A 20,594-nucleotide genomic window follows, 5' to 3' on the forward strand; every position below is an offset into this window, starting at 1 on the left:
CCATTTGCCGTTTTCTGTGTTTGTTTGTGTTCTTTCACCAACCAGGATAATTAACCCTCGGGAGATCAAATAATACTTGAGTGAGACTCCTGCTGCAGAATGAATCTGAGGGAGCTGGCCTGCTCTTACAAGAGGATTCTTGGGGTGTTGTGAACCTCTTGGATTTCCATGTCTTCCTCCATCCCACCCCCCACCTTCAGTGGGTCTCTAGCTTCTGTGCTGTGGGCCTGGAGATCCGTTTCCTAATGGAGGAATCCTGTGAACACTCTTCAAAAGCCAGCAGGGTCCAACCCTTTGCAGAATCTTTGGACTGGGCTTTTAGGGTTGTATTCTGGATACAAAATGGATTTTTCTGTTGCAGCTTGCAAGCAGCCACTTCCTTTTTTCTCTCCCTTGGCATTTTGCAGGCAAGTCCTGGCAAGATTTGAGTTGAGGGTGGAATCTGGGCCAGGAACGGTAGAGTGCAAAGGCATGCAAGTAGGCCAGAAAGAAGAGAAGCAATAGGAAGCAACAGGCAAGTAATAGCAAAGGTCCTATGTAGACATTGTCAGTTAAGCACACACACAGAGAGGATAATCTCTGGCTTTTGCCCCTTCTGCTGTAGGATGTAACTTCCCAGGCCATTGCTGCAGGACCATACATGATTATTTGGACCTATGTGCTGTGTACAGATGCCAAAGGCACAAATGTTTTGCCGTAAGGGAGGAATGACTTGCATGTTGAAATTAGCAGTTGGTCGCCAAACATAGAGGCATCTGGTCTTCCAGATGTTGAACTACAGGTCACATCATTCATGACTGCTTTCCATGCTTGCTGGGGCTGAGAGAGGCTAGAGAGACCCCAGACATCTAGAATACCACAAGTTCCCTACCCTGGGTACAATGACGTGCTCTTCAAAGATGCTGCCTCCTCAGTGGTTTACTTGGGATCTATCAAGGAGTGGTAGTTGGAGAAGGATCTTCTCCTAGATCCACTCCTTCTGGAAGATGGCCTTAATAGAATGCGGGTGACCATATTAATCCCTGGTGTGCATCGTTTTTTAGCTGAGCCAGGGAGAGGTTGATGGGGTGGCAGGTCAGTTGGCAAAAGAGCACATTACTTCAGTGTCACGTATAAGAAGAGGGCGCTTCAGATAAGTGTAAAGTCCTGCACTAGAGTAGTGGTGGTGTGGTGTAAAGCAGGGTCTCCAGCTATTTTTGGACTACAGCTCCCATCATGCCTAGCTAGCAGGACCAGTGGTCAGGGATGATGGAAATTGTAGTCCCAAAACAGCTGGGGACCCAAGTTTGGGAAGGTAGCTGTACCATCTTAAGTGCCTCTGACTCAGCCCCCTTGTCCTGTTTGGGGATCTGGCAGAGTTGGAGAAGGTTTGGAAAAGGGCAGACAAAGTGATCCAGAGGATGGAGAGAGGACACCCCCCCCCCCCATGAAGGAAGGTTGCAGTGTTTGGGACGTCATGGTTTATAGAAAATGTGAGTAAAAGGTGACATGATAGAAGTTCCTAAGATGATAACATAGCATGGAGAAAGTGAATAGAGAAAGGTTTTTCTCCCTCAAAACGCCAGATCAGGGGACATCCTGTGAAGCTGAATGTTGGAAGATTCGGGGCAGATAAATTCCTTCATGCAGTACATATTTAAAGCTATGAAACTTGCTATCAAAGGAGACAGTCATGGCCACCAACCTAGATGCCTATAAAAGAGGATTGGATGACTTCATGGAGGAGGGGGACTACATTTCAACATTTTCTTTAAAAGAAATTTTCAAAAAAAAATATCAGCATTTTCATGAGAACTTCTATTAATAAGCAAAATTGCATGTATATAACCAACACATTATTGCAATGCAATTTTCCCTAATATAATGCATTTGTTATATTATTTTCACTAATATGCATTTTATAGACACTTTTCTGCAGTGTGTGTGTATTTGTACACATTACTTGGCTGGAGAACTGCATTGCAAAATCGGAGAAGTGTGGTTTCTTTGAAGGACACTACAGTTTACATCTTGCTCTGGAAAGTGAGGATTAGGTAACTTCCCTTTAAATGCAAAGTGGGTGGTATCCCTGCCCCCCCCCCAATCCCCATTCTGGGATTGCCTGGGCAATGCAGAGTGGTTGAAACTTATTCGAGTAGCAGAATGTTTTGAGCTGGCCTTGACCTGGGCACAGCACAATTAGGTGCATATTTTATGGAGAGCAATCTCTTCTAGCTCCTATTGGCGACTCTGCCTTCAGTTACAGACTTCCTTCTAGTTGGCGACAGGACAAAGGAGCTACAGGTGGTCCTCAGGGTGGGCTCCTGAGGACGTCAATCTACAGAAACAACCTTTCCATTGGTATGTTGCAGGGGCGGCCAATGAGGTGCTCTCCAGATGTTGCTGAAATACAACACCCATCACCCCCACCCATTGGCCAAGGGGACGATGGGTTTGGAATCCATCAACATCTGGAGATCATAGTACTCACTGCCCCTGATATATACAGTATGGAATTTGCAAACATACCCACTCGGTAAGTTTTGAGGAACTGACTCAGCAGTTAGGATAGGATGAAGTGTTCCCCAGCTCAAGTTGTAGATATTGCGTTTGCGCATGCATATGAATATGATAGCATCTTAGCGCTCGTTTAACTTGTGGAGTTGAAGTCCAGCCGCCTGAAATTGCACCAGTTAAAATGCGCACAAGGCAGAGAGCTTAAGAGCTCTTTTTTTGCTCTGGGTTTTCCCAGTGTGGGAAGAGTTTTTAAGCACTCTGCTTCTCTTACCTGGCAAGGCCCACTCAGAACACCGGCTCTGGAAGCCTGGATCTCATGGGAATTTCGAGGGCTCTGCGAAATCTCCCAAGTGCATCCCAGAGCCCATGCACTGAGCGGGCCTTGCTTGGAGGTCCAGGACCACTTGGTGCACCAGCTGCAGAAAGATAAGGATGCTCATATGAGGGGCGCGGTTCTAGTGTGCATTTTTGCATATACATGGAACGCTTGGAACGGAACCCGTGTGTGTGTGTGTGTGTGTGTGTGTGTAGCAAGATTACAAATGACGATGCTCAGTTCCCCACAAAACCATCCCCATTAAGCTTTTAGGAGGCTCCACTTTACAACCGATTATACTGCTCTTCATTTATTATGGATTAGTGCTGATGGAGGAAAATGAGTCCCAGCAGAGCGGGTAGCGGGAATTGAAGAGGACCTCTGAAGAGAGCAGAGCATTTTCAAGCTGAAGGGCAAACAGAATAGGCTACCTTAGCCTTCCAGTGTTGTAAGGTAAAGGGAGCCCTGACCGTTAGGTCCAGTCGTGGCCGACTCTGGGGTTGCGGCGCTCATCTCGCTTTATCGGCTGAGGGAGCCGGCATACAGCTTCCGGGTCATGTGGCCAGCATGACCAAGCCGCTTCTGGTGAACCAGAGCAGCGCAAGGAAACACCCTTTACCTTCCCACCGGAGTGGTACCTATTTATCTACTTGCACTTTGACGTGCTTTTGAACTGCTAGGTTGGCAGGAGCAGGGACCGAGGAACGGGAGCTCACCACGTCGTGGGGATTCGAACTGTCGACCTTCTGATCGGCAAGTCCTAGGCTCTGTGGTTTAACCCACAGCGCCACCCGCATCCCTTTTTTCCAGTGTTGAGTCCACATCCAGTTACTATGGTGGGCTGTTCCTTTTTTGAATGGCAACCCCTGAGGAAATGTTCAAAGTGGGATCACATCCATCATGATTGGGTATATTTTGCCAAATTAGTTCAGGGCGTCTTCCTTTCCTCTTTTGAGGACTGCATTTAGAACCCAACATCCACCTGTTGGCCTTTATAACTATGCATGCACAATCTAACATATCTTCTGGCCTCTCGGAGTGTCGGGGGAAAATATCGCCGTACTCCAGGGCCTTAGATATCAATCTGCAAACAATGCAAGAGTCTGGACTTACTTTTCCGGGCATCCAGGAAATTCAGCCGGTTACTCTGAATTATTTCTAAGCGTAACAACAACAAAAACGAATCCTTTTATCACAATCAGCTCTACTAGACATTAAACAGCCTTTTCATTTTCCCTCAGTCCAAAGCTAGGTTGAGAAAGGAAAACCCTTTATTTTGTTTTGGTGAATATGAAAAAAGAGGGGTGTGGGAAGAATAGCTAAATAAAAATAGCCGACAAGACTTCAGGGGATTCAGCAACAATTCGGCTCAAGGCGCTGGGGGGGGGGGGAATGTTGTTCCAGCCACGAAGAATGTTAGGCCAAGTTAACAATGGACACAGTTTACATCGAACTGTATGATCTGCTGCCAAGATCATCCCTTGGAAAGGAACTGGGAAGGCAACTCTGCAGAGTGTGGCCGTGGAGATACCCCACAGCATATCCTGCTCCCTGTCTAAGTCTGCCTTTGGAACGGAGTGTGAAATATTTAGCTTACAATAGCTTTAATATCTAAAAGAAACCTAGAGCGAAGGGGGAGGCCCACCCTTCCAGCAGGTTGCTTAACCCACAAACAAAGCGGATGGATTTTGTGCTGGGTATACAAGAAAAGGATTCTGCGTAACGCAAAGCACACCCCCATACCTAGCCTCGCTGGAGTGGGCCTATATAACCGGTATACTTTTCTTTCTAAAGTCACTTCATTGTGGCACTTCCATGCCACCAGTGGCATAGCGTGCTTTGCCGGTGCCCGGGGCAAGTGCACACACCAGGGGAGTGGGGTGTGGAGGATGAACGGAGTCTGCCGCACGAGCCCTGCCCTTGCCGCCAACGCCCCCAGAGCGGCGCCATGCCCCAGCTTCTTGCAAGGCTGGGAATTGGCTCGGGCCTGGCAGGGCAGTGTGAGAAGGACACAACAGACATGCGCCCTTCGATCCCAACCTCGCCAAACAAGGCTGGCAGGGTGGCATCAGCCCACCACACCAAAAAATGCACCCAGGACCATTGCCCCAGCAGAACGTCCTCCCGAACTCTGTTATATCATCACACAAATGCAATAGAGGGCCTAGGAAGGGAGAGAGGAGGCAGAACGAAAACCTACCACTTAAGAACGGGGGATACTTCTTCATGCAGCATTGTTGAACTGCGGAACTTGCTCACCCCGGGAGGCAGTGATGGCCCCCAACCTGGATGCCTTTAAAAGAGCATTGGAAGGTTTCATGGAGGAGAAGTGTAGAGTGTCTGCCTCCACTGTCAGAGGCCGGTGTGGTGTAGTGGTTATGAGCGGCAGACTCGTAATCTGGTGAACCAGGTTCGCGTCCCCGCTCCTCCACATGCAACTGCTGGGTGACCTTGGGCCAGTCACACTTCTTTGAAGTCTCTCAGCCCCACTCACCTCACAGAGTGTTTGTTGTGGGGGAGGAAGGGAAAGGAGGTTGTTAGCCGCTTTGAGACTCCTTAGGTATATCAAATCCAAACGCCTCCTCTTCTCAATGCCAGGTTCTGGATGTCACAGGCAGGGAGAGGGCTCTTCTGCTCAGACTCCGCCTAAGGGTTTCCCACAGGCGTCTGGTCAGCCACTGTGAGAACGGGATGAGCCATTGACCTGATCCAGCAGATTCTTCTTATGTTTTCATGTTCTTATGAACTTTCTGGCGGGGAGATGCGATGGTCTGATACCCATTGCTTGCTTAATTCTCAAAGTGACACCAACCAAGATAGCCGCTTGCTTTGTAAGGTTATATAGATCCAGACAAATTTCATAGAGCTCAGAAAAACAGAAGCTGGTTTGCAACGAAGCTTTGGCCTGTTCAATTTCACTCCTAGGGGAGGGAGGGTGCTGAATAAGAAGGTTATTATTTATATGCCACCCATCTGACCAGATTGCCCCAGCCACTCTGGGCAGCTCCCAACAGAATATTAAAAACACAATAAAACACCGAACATTAAAAAAAACCTTCCCTATACAGGGCTTCAGATGTCTTCTAAAAGTCATATAGCTGTTTGTTTCCTTGACATCTGGTGGGCGGGCATTTCACAGGGAGAGTGGCACTTCTTAGAAGGCCCTCTGCCTGGTTCCTGTAGCTTCACGTTTCGCAATGAAGGAACCGCCAGAAGACCCTTGGAGGTGGACCTCAGTCTCCAGGCTGAACGATAGGACACTGGTATGGTTGTTTTCTTTAAAGGTCTACATGAGCTAAAGGGTGGATAGGAACTGATGGATCAGCACACAATATTTTCAAATACTTTTTTTAAAAAAAATGCATCAGCCATTGGCCTAGTGGGAACATGTTGATCATTGTGGGTAACTGGACCTAGATCTGAAATGACTCTCCCCTGGCAAAATGGCAGCCTCTTCTTCCCTTTATCCCATAGGAAGCAAATGCACCAAGCCTGACCCAAGCCTAGTTATCACAATGAAAAACAATGCATTTCTTTTATTCCACTCCAGTAACACATCTGGAGCACTTTCAACTCTTTGATGTGTTTGTGTGCTTTTAAGTACTTGAAGGAATATGGGCATCCTCTGTGCCATTGAGAGCCAAGATCGGGGACATACCTTGGAAGGACACACATTCCTGAAAATAATGGATTTCTTCCAAAGATGCCCAGGATCATAAGAAGCATTGTTCCGACAGTACTTCAATGTGCCTTTGACAGTTGCCCCTACAAGAAGAGGCAAAGAGGAATGGGTGAAAATTAGGATTCAGTTTCCATTTAAAGGTGAACCAACCTAATTCAGTTTCTCTGAAAGCAAATTTCTGAATATTCGCTTTCTGAATGTAATTTCGCTTTCTGAAATTCGGAGAACAGAATTGAAGATTGGAAACATCAGAAACGGAGAGCGGTCAAAATTGACAGCTCCTTCCCTCATTGATGCAGCATGATTTTGTGTGGGTGTATTGCAGTGAAGGGATATCAACAGGCTAAGGGACACGGGTGGCGCTGTGGGTTAAACCACAGAGCCTAGGACTTGCCAATCAGAAGGTCGGCAGTTTTAATCCCCACGACAGGGTGAGCTCCTGTTGCTCAGTCCCTGCTCCTGCCAACCTAGCAGTTTGAAAGCATGAAGTGCAAGTGAATAAATAGGTACCACTCCAGCGGGAAGGTAAACAGCGTTTCCGTGCGCTGCTCTGGTTCGCCAGAAGCGGCTTAGTCATGCTGGCCACATGACACGGAAGCTCCCTCGGCCAGTAAAGCGAGGTGAGCGCTGCAACCCCAGAGTCGGCCACGCCTGGACCTAATGGTCAGGGGTCCCTTTACCTAATATCAACAGGGGGCTTCCTTCATATATAGAAATTGTCTCAGTGTGTCTTCTGCTGACATGGAATATTTCTGCGCTACTGGGAGAAAGTTTAATTAAAACGAACCAGCCTTTAGCTCTTGAGGCGTTTTTGCTTTTTCTCACCAAACACTGGGAAGGCGCCTTTTCATCCTTTTCTAGCTCCCTCCCAGGACCAAGTAGGAAGGGAAGACGAGAAGAATCTAAGCAGCTGGAACTCCTCTGTTCCAAGAATTTTCCTCTTTCTTTGCACAAAATTGGATTGGCAAAAAGAAACACAAGAAAGAATATATAACAGGGCTATTTCCCCACCCCCACCCTTTTAAAAAGAAGAGAGAAATAGCAAGCCCTTTCTCTCTGCTTGAAACCCTCCTGCATGCCCGAATACCACTCGCAAGAGTGAATGCTGGCTATAATAAACGAGATAAGATCTCTTCATGGAGGCATGGCAGCAGGTAAGAGCTCAAGGGAATTGTGCACATCTATCAGGCAGACTGGTTAGCATTCCAGAAAAGAACAGCTCTGCCCCAGTGCTTCCTGGGCTAGACCAGACCAGGCATGCTTGCCCAGGGAGGAATGCCGTGTAGTGGCAGCTTGTGTGCGAGAGAAGAAGAATGAAGCTAAGCGAACAGGGAGGGTGGTTATCTCATTTCAGCGGGATTACAAGAGGCAGGCTCCCATTGGGCCTCCTTTACCTTTTGGTGTGTGCTTGGTACGTCCACCATGTGCCAGCGGCTGACTCCTTTAATTAACTTTCTCCTGGTATTTCATAAATACCCCACAATCACCAGGAGGAAAGGGAAGATGGGGAGGAAACAGTTGCCCAGCTTTGGGAACAGCGAGACGTTCCAGGGAGAGAGGGATGAGGAAGGATTGCAAAGTTTGGGGCTTCTATGCTCAGAGGTGGGTAGGAGGAGACATGGCAGGAGTTTGTAAAATTATTCTTGGCATGGAGAAAGTGGCTAGAGGAAAGGTTTTTCTCCAGCTCTCATAACCCCAGATCTCGTGGACACGCAATGAAGCTGAATGCAGGAGCACTGTGGACAGATAAAATAAGAGCCCTTCTTCGCGTTGTGGTCTAAACCACTGAGCCTCTTGGGCTTGCTGATCAGAAGGTTGTTGGTTCGAATCCCTGTGATGGAGTGAGCTCCCATTGTTCTGCCCCAGCTCCTGCCAACCTCGAAGTTCGAAATCACACCAGTGCAAGTAGATAAATAGGTAGCACTGTGGCAGGAAGGTAAACGGCGTTTCCGCACGCTCTGGTTTCCATCACGGTGTTCTGTTCTGTTCTGTTCTGCTCTGTTCCAGAAGCCGTTTAGTCCTGCTGGCCACATGACCTGGAAAGCTGTCTGTGGACAAACGCCAGCTCCCTAGGCCTAAAAACCCCATAGTCTCCTTTGACTGGACTTAACCATCCAGGAGTCCTTTGCCTTTAGTTTAATGACTGGTGGCAGTGATGGCTCCCAACTTGGACATCTTTAAAAGAGAATGGGGGGGGACGACATGGAGGAGAAGGCTCTGTGACTATTAGCCATGATGGCTATGATCTTCCTCCACAGCTGGAGGAGGTAATGTTTCTGAATATGAGTTTCTGGAAACCACAGGAGAGAAGAATGCCTTGTGCTCTGGCCCTGCTTGGTTGGCCAATGTGAGAACAGGATGCTGGACTACATGGGCCATGGGCCTGATCCAGCAGACTTCTCTTACATTGTAAACACTTAGATCTTTTGGCTTCCTTTAGAGGAGAAGGAGCATATCGATATCTATAATATCTGAAAACAGGCAATCAGGAGAAGAGAAGGTTTGCTTTGAGCTGAAGACCGAAGGCACCCAGGAATGATTCTGGAAGTAGCTTGCCAAATGAGGTGGGTTCGCTGTGCCAGCTTCCCAGCAGGTGGGTTGCTGTTGCTTTCCAGGAGGAGGGAGGAGAGATGCATGGGGGGGTGTAAAGGAACCAGCAGGAGCATCAGTTTGGCTCTACCACTGCATTTACAGATGCTTTTCGTTGTTTAGTCGCTTAGTCGTGTCCAACTCTTTGTGACCCCATGGACCAGAGCACGCCAGGCACTCCTCTCTTCCACTGCCTCCCGCAGTTTGGTCAAACTCATGTTGGTAGCTTCAAGAAGACTGTCCAACCATCTGGTCCTCCATCGTCCCCTTCTCCTTGTGCCCTCCATCTTTCCCAACATCAGGGTCTTTTCCAGGGAGTCTTCTCTTCTCATGAGGTGGCCAAAGTATTGGAGTCTCAGCTTCAGGATCTGTCCTTCCAGTGAGCACTCAGGGCTCCTTAAGAATGGATAGGTTTGATCTCAAGAGTCTCCTCCAGCAGATGCTTTACAGCAGTCCTTTAAAGGGTGTTTAGACAAATTCATGGAGAATAAGGCTGTCAACAGCTGCTACTTTATATCCTACCTCCATGATCGGACGCAGCCTGTCTCTGAAAACCACTGACTGGGAAGCAGCAGCAAGAGAGGTCTATTGCACTAACATCTGGCTGCCCAAGATGTCAGACTTGAAAAGCCATTGGCCTGATTCAACAGGTCTCATGTCCTCCTCTGGCTCAATTCCAGCTTGTGTGCATTTATCAAGACGCACCCTCTGAAAATATCCCCTCTACTGGGGCTCCCATTTTTGAATACCAGCTTTAGATCATCGGGAAGGCCAGAGACCCACGGCTCTCATGACAGCCTTTGACTTAGATGGCTGCCGACAGCCTCTCTGCAGGCTGCTGTCATCACACATTCCATTCCTCTTCCCTCCTTGGATAGACTGTGCAGAAAGCATCCCGCAGGAGGATGAAACCTCGGCCTGAAACATACAAGCCCGTTCGTTCTGTTCCCTCCCTGGATGGCTGCCTGCTGATTGGCTGCTGCGTTGGCCTTAGAATGGAAGCGGGATGGAGACTGGAAATGAACCATGCAAGGAATAAAACAATGGGAGGGTACCTGAGGAATGAATGCTTAATTTTGCAAAATGGCATGGTTGCCTCTGCCACTCCTCTTAGTCAGAAGGAAAGTCATGTTTCTCCATTGCAGCAAAAGCCCTGACCTGAGAGCAGAGCTGTCGCTGGGCGTGAGGGGCCAGGCACCAATGAAGGAGCCCGTGGGAGTGTGTGCCTGATCGCTGTTGTTGTTGTTTAGTCGTTTAGTGGTGTCCGACTCTTCGTGACCCCATGAACCAGAGCACACCAGGCACTCCTGTCATCCACTGAATCCCACAGTTTGGTCAAACTCATGCTGGTAGCTTCGAGAACACTGTCCAACCATCTCGTCCTCTGTCGTCCCCTTCTCCTTGTGCCCTCCATCTTTCCCAACATCAGGCTCTTTTCCAGGGAGTCTTCTCTTCTCATGAGGTGGCCAAAGTATTGGAGCCTCAGCTTCAGGATCTGTCCTTCCAGTGAGCACTCAGGGCTGATTTCCTTCAGAATGGATGCGTTTGATCTTCTTGCAGTCCAAGGGACTCTCAAGAGTCTTCTCCAGTAGCATATTTCAAAAGCATCAATTCTTCGGCGATCAGCCTTCTTTATGGTCCAGCTCTCACTTCCATACATCACTACTGGGAAAACCATAGCTTTGACTATACAGACCTTTGTTGGCAAGGTGATGATTCTGCCCCTCTCAAAAATGTGCCCAGGCCATTGCATGCCTGCTGGCACGTGTGTGTGACATCAGCACGCCACAGGGGGTGCCGACATCAGGTGTGCTGATATCAGACACCCTTGTACCCATGGTGTGCGTGGCCCTGGGCCGTCATGGTCCCGGGGCCAGGCCAGCAGGCCTGGTACCCAAAAATGGATGTAGCACTAAACCAGATCCAGCCAAGGTTTCATTTGAACAGAACATCTTCAGCTGGTGCAAAAAAAGAAGACATGAGTGAAGAACGCAAGAACATAAGGCAGGGATGGGGAACCTTTGGCCCTCCAGATGTTTCTGGACTACAACTTCCATCATCCCTGACCGCTGGTAATATTTGTTGGGCCAGATGGGATTTGTAGTCTGAAATATCTGAAGGGTCCCACATTGGTTCCCTGGCATTAGTGTAAAGGATTTGCTTAGAAGCTCATGGGAGTGGCAATGTTTTTCAAAACTGGAGTGGCAGGGAGGCACCGCTTTGGGCAGCAAAATGTCTTCTGCCAACACCAAAACTTTTGGGGTGGAAGAATCACGTGCAGTAACTCTCTTTGCCTATTGCAATTCAGAAAATAAAATGTGCTTCAAGGAAAACCTCCGTTTACATTTCCTACTATGGGGAAAGAGGAGCAGAGAGGGAGAGTTGCAGCAGAAAAGCGATGGGAGGGGAACGGGTTAAGCACACTCCCCCCTGCTGTTTCTCTGCTGTAAATCTACACACACACACACACACACACCCTGGCTCCTTTTTCTTTTAAAAAAGAGAAAGAGAGAAAGAGGAAAGAGAGAGCAGTCATCTGGGATTTTAAAATCTAACGTGCCAAGCCTATCAGAGGTTTGGGGGATGCTGAGCTAAGCAGATCAGCCCTGGCCTTGCGAGAACATCCTGTGCCCCACCTGTGTCCTCTGTTCCAGGGTCACTGAAGTGTTCAGCTCCTCTGTGAAGCCAGGCTTGCTCCCTGGCCCCCTGTGTATTCGTGCTGCCATGCCACCAGTCTCCTGCGTTGAGGTGCTGCTATGCTTACTGGTCTCCTGAGGGCTACGGCTTCCCTGCTGGGCAAATGAAGGCTTGTTTTCTTCCCTCTTCTGTAACAGAGTCTACCCTGGATAACCCCTAATGCGCCTAAATAAATAAGCAAAGGGGGTTGTGCTGGTTGCTCGCTTCAGCACTTTGCTGCAATCCAGTGCTCAGAATATGCGCCGACTTCCTGTAACAGAGGGGGCCAAGGAGGCTGGACTTGCGGGTGGGGAATCCCGCTTGAGTTAGCAGGAGGGTTAGGGTGAATATTGGGATGTTTAAGGCTACCATCAGCCTCAGCAACTGTGCTCTCTTTTATTATTTATTTATTTATTAAATTTTATTAAATTTATTTATTTATTAAATTTTATTAAATTTTATTATTATTTTCCACATAACAGCAACAACACGAAAAATAACAATACACAATACACAAAAACCAACATACACAAAAAAACACAAATCCATATCTTAAAGGTAAAGGGACCCCTGACCATTAGGTCCAGTCGTGGCCGACTCTGGGGTTGGGGCGCTCATCTCGCTTTATTGGCCAAGGGAACTGGCGTACAGCTTCCGGGTCAAGTGGCCAGCATGACTAAGCCGCTTCTGGTGAACCAGAGCAGCGCACGGAAACGCCGTTTACCTTCCCACTGGAGTGGTACCTATTTATCTACTTGCACTTTGACGTGTTTTCGAACTGCTAGGTTGGCAGGAGCAGGGACCGAGCAACGGGAGCTCACCCCATCACAGGGATTCAAACCGCCAACCTTCTGATCGGCAAGTCCTAGGCTTAGTGGTTTAACCCACAGCGCCACCCGCGTCCCCAATCCATATCTTACAAGTTAATAATATAAACACTAGAAAGAAAAACAAACATTGACTTCATTCCGGACCATCCGGACCGTTCCGGATAAGAAAGAGGGATTTATATCCAGATGTTAGGATAGAGACAATAAGGAAAACAGGAAGACACAATGAAAGGTAAAGGAGGCATTGTGGGATTGGTGGAAGTCAATGCAACTGTGCTCTCTCAGCACATCTGAATGGCACTTTCTTGCAAGCTTCCCAAATAGGTACCTGGTTGGCCACTGTGAGAACAGGATGCTAGACTACACGGACCATTGCCCTGACTCAGGAGGCTGATCTTATGTTCTTAACCCACTCTGGAAGCCAAGAGGTACAATAGATAGAAATATCACCCAGCATCATTAGGAAGATAGGGCCCATCTAGTTCAGTATTGTCCACACTGACTGGCAGCAGCTTTCCAGGGGTTCATGCAGGGCTCTCTCCAAGCCCTACCTGGAGACGCCAGGGTTTGAACCTGGGACGTTCTGCATGAGAGGCAGATGCTCTTCCACTGAGCTACAGCCCTAGATGATTTGGAGGTCTGGATGCTTCAATCCCTGGTGCTTGGGCAACAGCCATGCATGGAGGACTTGCAGTAGGGCTCAGTTTAGCTCCTTCCCTTCTTTCAGCACCGCCAGCATCTCTGCTGCACAAACGGCGAATGAGGTCGACAGGGAGGTCAAGGCTAGAGGTCAGTGTGCACGTCCCTCATACCCATCTGGCTTCCCCGCTCTGCATGACGTAGGTTAACTCAGGCTTGGAGATCGACTCAAGTGTATGCAGGAGAGAGGGAGGGCTGTGTTGAGGATAAGGGAGGCACACAGAGACATCGGACGAGCCACTGTAAGAATAAGGAGGCCACCAGCTTAATCCAGCAAAGCTCGGCTTATGTTCCTCTGCTCACTAGCATAATTGCACGTCTTATTCAATAATAATACAGTGGTGCCTCTGGTTACGAACAGGATCCATTACGGAGGCCCGTCCACAACATGAAAAGAATGCAACCTGCGACGGCACATCTGCGCATGCGCGGGTTGCGATTTGCCACTTCTGCGCATGCGTGTGACGTCATTTTGCACTTCTGCGCATGGGTGAGCGGCGAAACCTAGAAGTAACCCTTTCCGGTACTTCCGAGTCACTGTGGGACGTAACCTGAAAGAATGTAACATGAAGTGAATGTAACATGAGGTATGACTGTAATAATAATTGTTGTTGTTGTTGTACACCAGCCATTGAATGTTACAAAACATCCCTATACAGGGCTGCCTTCAGATGTCTTCTAAAGGTTGTATAGTTACTTATCTCCACGTCTCGGGGGGTCAAATGACTCCATTCCCTCCAACATTTCTCCAGTGAAAATAGGGACGTCCTAAGGGAGAGCAGAGGGACACAGGGGGCGCTGTGGGTTAAACCACAGAGCCTAGGACTTGCCGATCAGAAGGTTGGCGGTTCGAATCCCTGTGATGGGGTGAGCTCCCGTTGCTTGGTCCCTGCTCCTGCCAACCTAGCAGTTCGAAAGCACGTCAAAGTGCAAGTAGATAAATAGGTACCACTCCGGTGGGAAGGTAAACGGCGTTTCTGTGTGCTGCTCTGGTTCGCCAGAAGTGGCTTAGTCATGCTGGCCACATGACCCGGAAGGTGTACGCCAGCTCCCTCGGCCAATAAAGCGAGATGAGCGCTGCAACCCCAGAGTCGGCCACGACTGGACCTAATGGTCAGGGGTCCCTTGACCTTTAAGGAAGAGCAGGACATTCTGGGATCAAACCAGAAACCGGGGCGGCTTCTGTAAATCCAGGACTGTCCCTGGAAAATAGGGACACTTGGAGAATCTGCCCTCAGTGCCTTGCGGTGAGCAATTGTGGACAACCACACTGCCAGCTGCCCAGGACACATCAGAGCACCAGTAAAGGACGTCCCGGCAGCTGTAGCTTCAGCAGCAGCAGCAGCTGTGAGTCCTTGGCAACTGTTTGTGGATGCAGCTTGCGTCCATAGAGAAAGGTCCTAGGCCAACTTTTCGCTTGCTGTGTTGTTGCGTTCAATTTACAGGGCATTCTAGGCAGATATTATTATTATTATTATTATTATTATTATTATTATTATTATACTTTATTAGAAGTATTTCTGGGGAAATAATTATCTGCAATTAAAACAAAAACTCCCTTCGATCACCCTAACCCCACCCTTCTCAGATTCTGGGCTGTCCCTCGATCAACTTGGTTTCATTTCCGGGGCGGAGAGAACGGGGAGGGCAAAATGGCCGTGTGTTTAACTGAGGTAAAACAGGAGGTTTGAAACTCCCTGCTCCACCGCAACAGCCCTCGTTAATTGCACCATCCAGCTCACTAAACATGAAAGACGATCCCAAATCACCGCAAATCATTGTGCCTAATGGTAGGGACTGCATCGGCCTGGTACACAACGTTGATCCCGGTGAGCTTTCTGCTCCAGTCTATGGACTGACACAATGAACGCTATTCTGATCCAGGTTTTGGTGAGCTGCTTAGCTGGCACTGCTTTGTGTTACGACTTGTACATTAACACACAGAGAGACACAGAGAGAGACGCATGTTTCGAGTAGACACAGGTTTCCGGAGAGACTATCTTTCTGCTTCCCCTTGAAATGTCAGCCTTAAAGCAGGATGTGCCTTGGAATTCCACTCAGGCGGGTGCTCTTGCGACACCTCTGCCAATCTGCCCGGGCATTTATATAGTGGCTAACCTGATCCTCTTCCCGGAGCACGCTTATAACTGTCCTAGGGGCGGACGAGGCCTTATCTAATAATCCTCGCATTCCCCCACCATCAATCTAAACTATAAATGCTCAGCAAGGAGTTATTTTAGGGCCAAAAGTTGGGTGGCAGGTTTAAAGGCTTGCCTCCCGACGGGCTCTTTATCTCCTCCCTTAAGTCCCCTTGTCTCTATCCTGCACCCAAAGCGACCAGCCGTGACATATTTGGTGTGGCTGCTGTGGCTTCTCCCTTGCGCTCAGCTGCACGGAGAGCCGTCAAGTGTGCATTGGACACGACAAAGTAGAGACACGAGGGAACAGGTGCCGGCTCCCATCTGCGATGCTCCAGATCCCTGGAGGGTCACAAAAGATGAAGCATGGCCCCAGAGGGATAAAAAGGCTAGGAAACAGGGGCCTGCCGAGATCCTGGCATCCGGTGTAATTCTACCACCTGACAGAGCAGAAGCCACAGCAAAGTCCCGGCAGAGGCACCAAATCAGTGGAATGAGATTTCCTCCCCTTTTTAAAACAAGCAAGCAAACATTTTATTTGGTTAACAAAAATATATGCCGCTTGATTGTGAAGAGGCCCTCTAAGCGGCTTGCAGAAACAAAACATAAAATTATGTTAAAAAGAACTCCTCAGAAAGTTTACAAAGTAAAGCAATGAGCTAAAAAACAACACAACAGATTACTTTTTTATTTATACTTTTCAAATTTATACATTTCATTAGTTTTACAATCCATGGAAATGGTTTACTGAATATTTACAGATAAGTTGTAAACAGATAAAAACATTAGCAGGATTGTTGTTAATAACCTGCAGTTGTAGAAGAGTATATTTTTACAGTAGATAATTAAATGAGCAAGTTAAATGAATTTGGATATGCAGAAGATATTAAAAAATAAATTTAAGGAGCCGCAGAAAGAGGGGGAAAGGAAGTCAAATTTTGAAATGTTAAATGGATTATAAAAAACAAAACAGATTAGAACACATTTAGACTTCTGCATTTCTGGATAGGTTTGCCTGATCAAAAATGCTTCTTTGCAGGATTATAGTGACGGCATCTGCCTGCGGGTGTCAATAAGCAGGGAGTTCCGAAGCTTCGATGTTGACATGCTACAAGATTGATTTCTTACAAGTGCAGAACAAATATAATAACTGCTAATTCTGCAGATCGAAGTTGTCTAGTGAGCACATATGGAGTAAGGCAGTTTTTCAACTAAATTGATTGCAGTCTGTCAAGGGCTTTATGTATTAACGGTACCATCACCTAGAATTCGTTATTGTAACAAACAGACAACCAGTGGATTGCCATCTATTAGCGATATCCTGCACACCCACTCTCCCTATTTATCAAGGAAACTTCCTATTTTGCAGGGGGGCTTCCCTATAGAGCTCCATCTAGCACCTTTGTTCCCTGGGCTTTGGCAATTATGGTATTCTGCTTTGTGGAACCCACCACTTTAGCTGAATTTATGCTGTTTTATTTGTTTTTCTATATTTTTGAGTACTCCCTTTCTGTAATTGTGTTGTAACTGGGGATGGGGCAGAAATCCGATTTTGTTTGCATTGTAATGAGAAGCAACCTAATTCACAGTTCTCAAACCCATACGTGAACCGAAACCCAGCAATCCTTTGAAATTCACACTTATCTGAATTTTGCAGTTCTTCAACAAATGAGTGTGTAGCAAATTTCATATGTTAGGGCAGAGCTTTCCAAACACGTGTGTCGGCTGCAGTGTGTAGGTGTGTCACGTGAATGCATGTCTAAAAAGTGTGTCACCAACGTGAAAAATTTGGAAAGCTCTGTGTTGGGGTGAAATTGTGCATAGAACTCATCTATTCGTGACAATAACGTGGAAAAATACTGGTAAATTTTCATGAGAAAATTGTGTCGCGAATATGTGTATATTGCTCAGAACTTCATCCAAAAATGTGTTTATTGGGAGGAAGCCACATTTAAATGCTCATGAGGATTTTGAGGGTGGAATCCACAGATTGCTGCACAAATGTGCAGAATAGATTCTTAAGATTGGAAAAATGAGAAACATGGTGGAGGACATGGAGAGATCTGTCCATTCCTAGTTGTGACCTGCCCTGGGACCTTTGGTGAAGGGCAGGTAAGAAATCTTATAAATGAACAAGTAAAATAACAAATAAATCACATGCCCCATTTCCCCCTCCCTCTTTGGAGATTCCTTTTGGTTTAGTGGTCACAGCAAAGTAAGAACTTGAATTGAATCTCCCCCAAGTGGCTGGAACCATGCCTGATGCTGAAACAAATAAAAAGGTACATTAGATTAGATGATAGATAGATGATAGATAGATAGATAGATAGATAGATAGATAGATAGATAGATAGATGATAGAGATGATAGATAGATGATAGATAGATGATAGATGATAGATAGATAGATAGATAGATAGATAGATGATAGAGATGATAGATAGATGATAGATAGATAGATAGATAGATAGATAGATAGATAGATAGATGATAGATAGATAGATGATAGAGATGATAGATAGATAGATGATAGATAGATAGATAGATAGATAGATAGATAGATAGATAGATAGAGTCAAACCTCATGTTGCGTTTGCTTCAGGTTACGTGTTTTCAGGTTGCAGACCGGAGGAAACCCGGAAGTACCGGAAGCCCTAAATCACACTTCACACATGTGCAGAATAATAATATTATAATAATAATTTATAATTTATACCCCGCCCATCTGGCTGAGTTTCCCCAGCCACTCTGGGCGGCTTCCAATCGAGTGTTAAAAACAATACAGTATTAAATATTAAAAACGTCCCTAAACAGGGCTGCCTTCAGATGTCTTTTAAATATAGGATAGCTGCTTATTTCCTTCACATCTGAAGGGAGGGCGTTCCACAGGGCGGGTGCCACTACCAAGAAGGCCCTCTGTCTGGTTCCCTGTAACCTCACTTCTCGCAATGAGGGAACCACCAGAAGGCCCTCGGCGCTGGATCTCAGTGTCCGGGCTAAAGATGGGGTGGAGGAGCGCCAAATTGCGCCGGCGCCTGCGCAAACGCGGCGCTTCAGCTTGCAAACGCTGTGGGTTGCGGACATGCCTCCATCACAGATTACGTCCACAATCCAAGGTTCCACTGTAGATAGATGATAGATAGATAGATAGATAGATAGATAGATAGATAAAACCCAAAATTAGCACCAGGAAAGGGCACCAGGAAAGGGCATTCACTAGTTAGAATCATAGAACTGTAGCATTAGAAGGTACCACGCAGGTCATCTAGACTCCCTGCAATGCAGGAATCCCTTCGCTCGACATGGGGCTGAAACCCACAACCTTGAGATGAAGAATCTCATGCTCTACCAGCTGAGCTATAAATTGTGGTGCCACAGCCCAAAATACCCTCTCTCCAGTTGCAAACTGTTTCACCTGCGGATGGTGGGTGCCACATGTACGTCCTTCTGGACTCCATTTCCAAAGCTTCCAAAAGAGAGAAGGAAATCTCAAGAGGAGGGAATACCTGCAACAGGTTGCAACTCAACCCACAATATCACCCCATGTAGCTAGTTAACTTTCCCTAACATAAGAACATCAGAGCCTGCTGCATCAGGCCAGTGGTCCACCTTGTCCATCACCCTCTTCTCACAGTGGCCAACCAGATAAAGGTAAGGTAAAGGGACCCCTGACCATTAGGTCCAGTTGTGGCCGACTCTGGGGTTGTGGCGCTCATCTTGCTTTAGTGGCCGAGGGAGCCGGCGTAGCAGTGCACGGAAACGCCGTTTACCTTCCCGCCAGAGCGGTACCTATTTATCTACTTGCACTTTGATGTGCTTTCGAACTGCTAGGTTGGCAGGAGCTGGGACAGAGCAACAGGAGCTCACCCCGTCACGGGGATTCGAACCGCCGACCTTCTGATTGGCAAGCCCTAGGCTCTGTGGTTTAACCCACAGCGCCAACCAGATGCTGCCCCCCAAAGCCCAATGGTGACTGACTCAGGGGCCATGAAAATCTGACTGTGATTAAAGACAACAAACTGGAAAGCTGGGTGTGATGGGAAATGGAATGGCTTGGTCCTGGGGGTGTAAACTGGCCTGAAATACCCCACACTGTGCAGGTCTCTCTTATATATTTAACACAGCTCTTCCATGGTGCCCTTAGAGCAGTGGTTCCCAACCTTTTTTTGGCCCTGCCCCACCTAAGCATCTCTAAAATCCTGAAGCCCCCCTGTGACATGTAGTTCTTATTATTCAAAAAGTGAACTATTCGCGTGGAGGAAGCCTAAAAGGCTATTCACTGTTGTGGCAATCACACAGGGTCCCCGGACGTTTCACCGCCTATTGATCCCTGTGCCACCCCTTAATTTCACGCTGCCACCAACCAGGCCCTACCTGGGACAATACTGAGTCTAGTCAGGGTCAAATTGAAACATAAACTTCTGTTTATTTATTGCAGTTTGACAAGCGTGTGGTTTCATAAATGGTATCAGTCAATTACATTCATGGGTTGCCTATCCAGACCTATAACTTCTGCTACCTGCTCTCACTCACTAAACCACCTCTCAGATATTTACTTGTCTTCCTAGCCCTAACTGTTCCTGACTCAGCTTATTTCGCTACACTAACTCAACCTGCCCACAGACTCTATCCCAATTCACTCCCACTCCAACCAACCACCCAACTCCCAACAAACTCCCCCCTTCGCCCCTCCCAGAGCTGGTTTTATAGTCCCTCTGACTCCACCCCCCTGTGTTCTGATTGGGTAACCTGTTTAACTATTTCACCTCCAGCACTCTCATATGTTAACATCAGAACTGTTAATAACTCATTCTTGTATTGTTGTTGTTTAGTTGTTTAGTCGTGTCCAACTCTTCGTGACCCCATGGACCAGAGCACGCCAGGCACCTCTGTCCTCCACTACCTCCCGCAGTTTGGTCAAACTCATGCTGGTAACCTCGAAAACACTATCCAACCATCTCGTCCTCTGTCGCCCCCTTCTCCTTGTGCCCTCCATCTTTCCCAGCATCAGTGTCTTCTCCAGGGAGTCTTCTCTTCTCATGAGGTGGCCAAAGTACTGGAGCCTCAGTTTCACGATCTGTCCTTCCAGTGAGCACTCAGGGCTGATTTCCTTAAGAATGGATGTGTTTGATCTTCTTGCAGTCCATGGGACTCTCAAGAGTCTTCTCC

At 47.5% G+C, this 20,594-nt stretch overlaps 1 non-coding gene across 1 annotated transcript; it reads right to left on the bottom strand.

The window, feature by feature from the left end:
• Positions 1-13,141: 13,141 nt before the first annotated feature.
• On the bottom strand, positions 13,142-13,210 carry TRNAE-CUC (transfer RNA glutamic acid (anticodon CUC)). The gene has a single exon. It is a non-coding gene; the product is annotated as a tRNA-Glu (tRNA).
• Between the last annotated feature and the right edge of the window lie 7,384 nt (positions 13,211-20,594).

The sequence above is a fragment of the Podarcis muralis genome, chromosome 1, assembly GCF_964188315.1.
Source record: "Podarcis muralis chromosome 1, rPodMur119.hap1.1, whole genome shotgun sequence".
In the NCBI taxonomy this organism is placed as follows: Eukaryota; Metazoa; Chordata; class Lepidosauria; order Squamata; family Lacertidae; genus Podarcis; species Podarcis muralis.